The sequence below is a fragment of the Corapipo altera genome, unplaced genomic scaffold (assembly GCF_003945725.1).
Source record: "Corapipo altera isolate COAL_440 unplaced genomic scaffold, ASM394572v1 201, whole genome shotgun sequence".
Lineage (NCBI taxonomy): Eukaryota > Metazoa > Chordata > Aves > Passeriformes > Pipridae > Corapipo > Corapipo altera.
In genome coordinates this window covers 661,935-670,898 of record NW_020884940.1, presented here as the reverse complement: position 1 = coordinate 670,898, position 8,964 = coordinate 661,935, and the positions used below count along the sequence as shown (strand labels likewise).

At 47.6% G+C, this 8,964-nt stretch overlaps 1 protein-coding gene across 2 annotated transcripts in view; it reads right to left on the bottom strand.

The window, feature by feature from the left end:
* CSMD2 (CUB and Sushi multiple domains 2) overlaps positions 1-8,964 on the bottom strand; it is a 252,563-nt gene that overhangs the window by 145,319 nt on the left and 98,280 nt on the right. The gene's annotated exons all lie outside the window — the stretch shown is intronic.

Below are 8,964 nucleotides of genomic sequence, written 5' to 3'. Positions count from 1 at the left end.
AAACAAGGTGAAAAGCTCCCCAGCCCTTCAGACCTCTTTATATTTGTATTTTCTCTTAAAATACACTGCTGGTTTTGCTTTGGTAAACTCCAGCTCATCATTCCTGGCTGAGTTGTCTTTGTCTGGGACAACATTCCAGTCACAGCACTTGGATTGAGCCACATAAAGGGGACATTGCCCATGGCAATTCCAAAATATTTTGGAATCCTGTTATTAATGAAAGCCAATGAATTATTTTAATCATCAGCTGTCACTTATTTAAAAACTGTTGGCATTCCAACGCTTTTTTTTTAGATGAAGGCAAAAGGATCCTGGAAATCTCCATCCCCAAGGGTCACTCAGAGTTGGTGACACACGTTTTTAACAGCAGACTTGACACCCAGGAGGCATTTTAAGAGTCCAAGCAGCCCTTCCAGAGGTGAATTCACCTTTCCCAAGGCAACCAGGAGGATCCAGGGTGTCCCTTGGCAGAGGATTTATTAATGGCAGAGGAACTGCAACTCTGTTAATGAACTTGCAGGGCTGATTATTGTGCATAACTAATGCATCTCTGCCACCTACAGTACAGCCTAAACCCTGGATTATCCACTGGCTGAGTCCTGCACAATGAGCAGCGTGACTGGAAACATCCTTTACACTCCAAAACCAGCTTTTAAGTTTGTTCTCCATCATTTCTCTATCGATTATTTCCATTTTTCAGCCCTTTTAGAAGCACGAGGTGTTCCAGAAATGGATTCTCTGTGGCTTTTTGCCATCCTTGGGAGAACTCAAAGACAGCTGGACTGACTGAATTGGAAACTTTTCTCAAATAACTAAACTTCAAACCAACAGATTTGGGGCCCGGATCAAACACGGGGATGCCAAAAACCCAATTGTGAGGAAGCCACTGTGGCTGGTTGTTATGACAACAGGCTTAAAACTTCATCCTCTCAGCCCCCCAAAGGCCATTTTATTATTCATTCTGAATCAACAGTCAAAACTTCTCATAAAACAATCTCTGGGCATGCAGAGCCAAATTTTAACTTTCATAACCATGGCGAGACAAGTAATTCGATTGAGTGATATTAAAAAAATAAGAGACCAATAAACTAAACCTGCCTGGATGAGGCAGAATTTCTCCTGTCCTCCATCCCTAGTTTTGTTGTTTTTTGGGTTTTTTTTAATATCCACATCCTTCAGAGGTGGATTCAGATTAGTAATCCACCCTTTTACCTTGGATTCCTCAGGATTCCAGGCTTTTCTTTTTATTTTCTTGCTTTTTAATGTCCATTGACGACCTGAAAATCTCTTCCAGCCTCTCTGTGTCCATCTGTCCCCTTGTCCCCTTCTTGCTGCCCATCCCCAGGACACAGACCCCCTGTGGGTTTGGGTTGGAAGGGAGTTAAGGCTCTTTATATCTCACTCTTGATGATCTTGGAGGTCTTTTCCAACCTCACTGACCAGCAGGAGTTCAGAATTCTGCTCTTTCCCCTCCAACAGTTGGACTTTGCTGTCACCTCCTGTCCCCAACTCCCCCCTGAGCACTGCTGGGGAAAAAAATGCATCTCTCAAACAACTAATTTTATCCCAAATCCTTCCCAGCTGTGTTTTTAATCAGAGCACTGAGGTGTTGAGGGGTTTTTTGTTTGAAGCCTCCCCATTAAACACAGCTCCTCCAATTCCTTTATTGCAGAACACAGAGAGGTTAATGCCATCAAAAACTCCTCTTTTGAGGAAAAGCACCCAAGTGTGGCTTTCACAACTATTTTTCTTCATTTCTTTTCTTGCTCTTGTATTTCCCATGGAAGGCAGGCATGAAATATTTATCCCATTCACTCAGCCATCCCTCCCCTGGCACAATTAGTATTTCTGTACATGGATGGCACTGATTGCATTCATGTCCCATTATCTATTTACAATCCCAATTCCTGCTTTAATTTGTGGAGAGCAAGAAAGGGGGGAAGGAAAAAAAAAATCAATAAAATGTCACAAAGTGAGCTGGAAGCACTTGAAGAGAGGAAGGAGGTGTTTGCAGACACCTGCAAATTTGAACCACCCTGGAATTTGGCTGTGCTGCTTCTCCCAGGACCCAAATCCAAGGAGTAGTTCCTGGAGTGGATGCAGGAGAACAGCGATTTAACTCAAGGTGGGAATTCCACCTGAAATCCCATTATATCAAGTGGAGATGATGGATTTAAGCACAAACCTGGAGGCATTTCTGTGCCCTGGAGCTGCCCAGAGCTGGGCTGCAGCTGAACACCAGCCCCAGTGAGCCCAAATGAGAGATAAAGATCATCAGTGGGCACGTTTGATCTTTTTTTCCCCCCTGAACTAATCTTGTTTGTTTAATTTAATCCCTCTGTTCACTGAATCTCTCTCTCAGCATCCCTGTGGCACAGGGATCTCCAACTGCTGCTCATCACTCCCCCCAGCCAGGCTGGGACATGCCCTGGAGCCTCCAACACACATTTAGGGTGAACCTCTCTGATCCTGCAGCTCCCCAGAGCTCAGCTCCTCCTCCTCCTGCTCTGGCTGGAAAGGAGACCCTCTGCAGTCAGTGGGAGAGGAGGAGGAGAGATTCCAGGAGAGGGGAGTCACAGAAAGCCCCCTGGTCCCTGTCAGGGCCAGTCAGCAGGAGATTTGAGGAGAAAATCACTCCTGGAGCCTTGGCAGAACAAGAGAACCAGGATCACCCCACCCCTGGAAGTGTCCAAGGCCAGGTTGGGTGGGCTTGGAGCAACCTGGGCCAGTGGAAGGTGTCCCTGCCCCTGGCAGGGGGTGGCACTGGGTGATCTTCAACTCCCCTCCCAACCCAAACCATTCTCTGACTCCCTGAGACACAACCTGGAGCTGCTCAGCTCAACCAACCCCTGCCAGAGCCTCCCATTCCCTCCCAGCCTTTATTGCCCTGAACCAGCCCAACTATTCAGAGCTTAATTTCCCTTTCAGTGCATCTCAGGGACATATTGCAGCAGCTCTTTTATATCTCCACCTATTATGATTCACTTCACCTGTATTTTTAACTTTTTCATCCAGACCTCTCCTCGAATTATCAGGAGAGCTGTACCATTAATTCTGAACATCTTATTTGAGCTTGTCTTACTCTCTTTAAACAAAATACACTTAAGCACCTCTAGACCTCATTTTTCGGTCGCCAGAGACATCTCATCACAATGGACTTTTACAAGGGAAATGAATAATTAGATTAAAGTTATTGTTCCCCCTTTTAATGCTGTAGGGATGGAAGGAACACACCTGCATTTTAACTCTGGGCCAGGGGCTGGAATTTACTCAGGAAATGCAGGGGGAGATCCCACATCACCCCTTGCAAAGGCTTGGAAAGCATCAGGGTGTGATGTGTGAATCCCCAGGGATTCCTGACTGTGGAGAATCCTGGAAAAAACACTGTGAACAATGACAAGGAGCTTCCAAGTCCCTTCCTTCAGCACCATATTTTTAAGATCCCCCCCAGTGGGGCTCCTGGGACAGGTTCCCACCAGCTGGTTCTGCAGGAGGAGGAGGAGCAGGGAACTCCTCATCTCCCAAAAGGAATAAAAATGTCCTTAAGAGGATGAGTTATTTTAGAAATGCAAGTGTGGAAAACTTCTTGGCGTGTGTTCATGCCACCACCCTGCAGACTCCAGGGAATGGGGTGAAAGCAGAGCAGCTCCTGATCCCTGGAAATGCCAGAACAGGAGAGCTCTGCTCAAAACCCAGCAGGTGCCACCAGAGCTGAAAAGGAAACAATTCTGCTGGTTTGGACTTTACCTCAGTTTTAATCCCAGGATGAGGTTTAAGGGTAAATCCCTCTCCTGGTGCCAGGTGGGCACAGCCCCTTTGGCCTCCAAGGCACCTTCTTGTTTCCTCTCCATGAACTTCACTCATCTGTTAATAACAAGACTTCAACAAATCCCTCCCAGAGCCTCCCAGTTCCAGGGATCCCTGTCTCTGCTCCTTCCAGAACCTGGTGCTGGGAGGGAAATCAGATTAATTCATCACTCACAGTTTTGCTTTCTCCCCTTTTCCTTCTTTTTTTTTCCCTGCATTCCATCAAAACATGAAAGTGTTTCCACGCAGCAGCAAAACTTCAGTCATTGACATCAAATTTAATTACTCTCCCAGATGAATTTGCTGGCTAGAACCAAATCAATACCCTTTTTTTTTTTTTCTCCTAGCAGGAACCTTTACGCTGAAGTTCTTAATTCTTCATTTTTTATGTGACATTTCCCCCAGCTCATCCTTAAAGGAGCATAAACCAAATCCTTGGCTGATTTGGGGCAATGAAGCTCAAATGGAGACAAAGCCAAACTAATTTCCTCTGTACAGGGGACCTGACAAAGTAATTTCTCTGCTGTTTTCCTTAACCTTTGAAACGTTTCAAAATTACTTCAGTCTGAATTTTCTTGGATCCCTATCCTGGATTAATCACAGTCACTTTAATGAAAAGTGATTCAACAAGTCCACAGGCATTTCTGAGACTGTCACAACCGAGCAATTCAACAGGTAAAAAAAGGACTCTGAGGAATTCTTTCCACATTTAACAGTTATTTAGGCACACACCCACCCAAAAGAGATGATTTCTTCTTCTATTTAATGCACACGGACAGGGCACTACCCACATATACACACTAATGCAATATGTTGGATATAGAAGGAGCAGAGAGCTCGTGTGGAGGCAAATACTTTGCTTTTAAGAATGTACTTTTACAGTGGAAAACCAGCATTTGGCTCCAGCCACACCAAACAAAAAGGTAACAAATGTGATTATATTTATTCCATTCAAGAGCAAACAAACCCTAATACAAGACAACAGAAGAATGGTTAATGCAATTAATGCAGTTGGAGCTCCCTGATGCTGCCTGGTCCCCGTCCCCCCCCCCAGATTTGGGCTACAGCTCTATTATCATTTCCTCTAAACCCTTCCTGCCTCCCTATCAGAGCCACAGAGATTGTTTTCCCCGAGCAGGCAGAGGTAGATGTGCTGATAACTGTATTTATGACAGGACAGACTGTATTTATTAGATAAATAACCCCCATCCCTCCCTGCACAGACAGGCTTTGTCAGCCCAACAATGCACTTAAGTTCCATTAAACTCGGGACTTTTTATTGCCAGATCAGGCAATTAGTAAATAAATTAGGCTGGGGGATGTTCCCACAACGCTCAGAATTCTGCAGGGGGAGCCCAAGAAGCCGGGAGAGACAAACTGGAGCTGCAGCCTCCCGGTTTTCCAGCTCACCGGGCACACAAGTCGCTCCCTTTGGGAACTGGAGCACAATCAGGTCACCTCAGCTCTGCCTCTGACTGCACAGAAGGGACTGAACTGATCCTGCCTCCCCCTGCCTGCCTGGACAATGTCACATTAATAATGGAGGAGCCTCAGCTCAGGTGACAATTGGGGTCCAGGCTGGAGCTGCACCACGTTCACACCAGACCCGGGTTCAGACTGTCCTGTCTCCTCCTCTGGACTCTGCCCTCACAGCCCAAAACTGTTCACAGCTTGTTCCACTCTCAGCTTGGCTTTTGTCAAGCATTAATCAGGCACTCAAGGGGGAAAAAAAGGGCCGTGTTCACCTGCTGCCATCAGCATTCAGGCTCTTGAAGAACAAGGACCTTTAGAAAAGAGGTGGAAAGGAAGGAACCCCGTGCCAAAGACCCCTCAAGCCCCAAAGGAGCTCACAGGGTCGACCCCCACGCTCAGGATGGAGCCACAAGTCACCTGCCAGACACTGCAGTGTGTCACCAGTGTCACCAAGTCCTCTAAAGACTCCTTCCCTGCCTTCTCTCTTTTGTTTCTGTAGTTTCTACAAAGGCTCAGCGAAGAGTCCCAGAAACCGGGAGAAAACAAGACCTGGGAAGTGAAACCTGGATTCCTGACAAGCTCCAGGAGAAACTGCTAAAATTCCAGCAGAGATGAGAGTGAAATGCAAAACAGCTTGGGGAAGAAAGGAAGCAGAGAGTGGCAGTTCTCTGAGGCAGAGATTGATGTGGTGGCTCCAAGATCAGCACCGTGGGACGGGAATGTCACCTGAGTTTTTACATAAAGCTGCCACTCGATGCTGGTGACAAGTAACGGCCCCCAAACACCCCAAATGCTGTGGGGCCACAGGATTTCTGCCTCCCTTTCAAAGCTGAAGGGGACTGGTGAGCTGGGAAAGCCCCCAGAGCCAGGCCTAAACCGGGTCTAATGGCAGCTGCCTCCAGGCAAAAGTCTGAACTAATCAAGTGATGGATGTCCCCTGTGCCATCCCCTGTGCCATCCCCTGTGCCATCCCCACCAGCTCCTCCACCACAGGCACTGATGGATGACAGGAACAGTGTGTCCCATCCTCCCACCTACTCAGGAGAGGCTGAAGGTTTTATTTATTTTTATTTTGACCCTGGACACGAGGGGATTGTTGGGGTGTCGTGGGCGGGGCCAGGAGCTGGACTAGGAATGATCCTTGTGGATAATAAATGATCCCAGCTCAGGATATTCTATGACTAAAATCACTAGAGCTGGGGAAGGAGGGATTATTTATCTTCATCCTCCTCCCACTGCAGCTCCTTCAGACACCAGTGTGGGCACTGGACTGGGATCCCCCCTGTTCCACTCCCACCTGGGGAGATGTAGAGGGGACACAGGACAGCCCTGCTCTGCTCCCAGCCCTCCAAAGCAACCATTTCACTGTCTTCAAATCAAGGCCTTATCTGAGCAGTATTTGACAGAAATCACCCCTGATTTTGACCAAGGACAAGTTTCCCACTCCAGACTCAGCCCTGGCTCTGAATTCCCATGTTCTCCTCTGGACAGTCCCCAGCACCTGGGAGAAGGTGATTTTTTCCACAATCACACCAAGCTCTGTGATTTCCAGGGCCAGGATTGAGCTTTTCCACCACAAGCTCCCCCCCCCCCAAAAAAAAAACCAAACGTGGTGGGTCATTTAACTGGAAAAATCAATGGGAAAATCCGTGAGCAGCAGGGAGTGGATCACTGTCAGGGGCACAGGCAAGGGCAGAGCTACACAACTGAGAGTGCAACAACACAGGTATGGCAAGAACCACGATTAACAACAGCAGGGATGTGCAAATGGAATTAAATCCACACATCCTGGGGCACAGCACCAGCAGAACCCAGCCCACAGCAGCCCTGTGTCTTCCAGGAATCCCTGCTTCCCTTTCCTGTAAAAAGTGCAAAAGCCTCTGTCTCCAGTACAAATCATTAATAATTAATTGCTGCACAGGGGCAGTGGGAGGTAAAAAAAAAAAATAATGAAATGACTCTCCAAGGTCATTTCAGCAGCGTCAGTAAATGAGGCCTCCCTGAAGATTCATCACACTGAAAAATCCATGTCCTGTACATTGAACTTCAGGGAAAGAGAGAGAGATCAAACATTATTAAGGCTCTGAGAGGGAGCTACAAAAGGCAGGAAATCCAGTGTTAAGTCAAATATTGGCTCAAATTCAAAAAGGAGCAGAATGGAGGTGAAAAAGATCCAGATCAGGGTTGGAGCATGTTTACCTTGTTAATTCCTGATACTCCCCTGCTCTGATCAAGGTGCTTGGGATGGGGCAGAAGTGAAACCAAAGCCAGGCAGAGTTCCAAGATCCACTGGGAGAAGTGCATCTTCCCAGGCAGCCCCCTGGGAAATCTCCTGTTCCACACGGAGCAGGTCAGCCCAGAATTCCCCAGAATTCTCCCCAAGGTGAGCCAAGGAGCCCCATGGCCCCCAGCCCAGGGCTCTGCTCTCCTCTGCAATCTGCTCACAAGTCCAGACACATCTGGGGTGAGACCCTGTGCTGCAAAAATCATCCCCACACACTGAGTTATTTGTTCTTGTGCTTCAGATGGGATGGAAAATATTTCTGTCCCTTTTTTTTTTCCCAGGTCCAGAACTGGACTTAGTCAGAGAGCAGGACTGGGGGGTAGAGCAGTGCAGGGTGTTAAAGCTGAGCATTGCAGGAGTTTATCAAAGCCAGCAAGTGCAGCAGCCCTGTCAGGGCATCAGTGACCCAGCTCAGCTGCAGAGAGCACCAGGCATGAAGGCTCCTCTCATCCCAGTCCTTCCCTCCTTCTCTCATCCCAGTCCTTCCTCCCTTCTCTCATCCCTTCTCTCATCCCAGTCCTTCCTCCCTTCTCCCACAAGTCCACCAATCTGCCCTCACCAAAATCAAGTTTTCCTGCAGAATCCCAGAGTGGTTTGGGTTGAAAAGGACCTTGAAGATCTTGTTCCACCCCCTGCCACGGGCAGGGACACCTTCCAGCAGCCTGGATTGCCCAGAGCTCCCTCCTCCCCTTGGGAAGGGCAGGGATGCTGCTGCTGACTTGTGCTAATAAACAAAAAACAGGCAGCAAACCCAGATCATCTGTGGGATCACTGAGAGGAATTTTTAAGAGGGAGCAAAGATTCTGTAATGCTGATGTTGAAGGAGGAGCAGTTTGGGCAGAATGGTCCCCCTGGCAATTCCTGAGGCGTCTCCAGAAGGAGAATATACGGGATTATGGCAGGGAAATGTCTCCTAACGAAGCAGATCCTTAACTTGCTCTGACATTGTCATTTTACACGACTGCAAAGCAACAAATACTGATTGTGCCAGGGTATCAAACCCCGTGAGAGGTGCCAGCTCCCAGCTAAAGCAACACATTGCACTGTAAGAGGCTCAGTTCTGCCCTGAATTCCACCTTGTCCTCACTGACTCTTTGGGAAAGGAAAAGGAAAAGGAAAAGGAAAAGGAAAAGGAAAAGGAAAAGGAAAAGGAAAAGGAAAAGGAAAAGGAAAAGGAAAAGGAAAAGGAAAAGGAAAAGGAGAGGAGGTTTGGGAAGGGAAGGTTTGAGAAGGTTAGGGAAGGGAAGGGAAGAGGGAAGGGAAGAGGGAAGGGAAGAGGGAAGGGAAGGAAAAAGAAAAGGAAAAAGGAAAGGAAAAAGGAAAGGAAAAAGGAAAGGAAAAAGGAAAGGGAAAGAAAGGGAAAGGGAAAGGGAAAGGGAAAGGGAAAGGGAAAGGGAAAG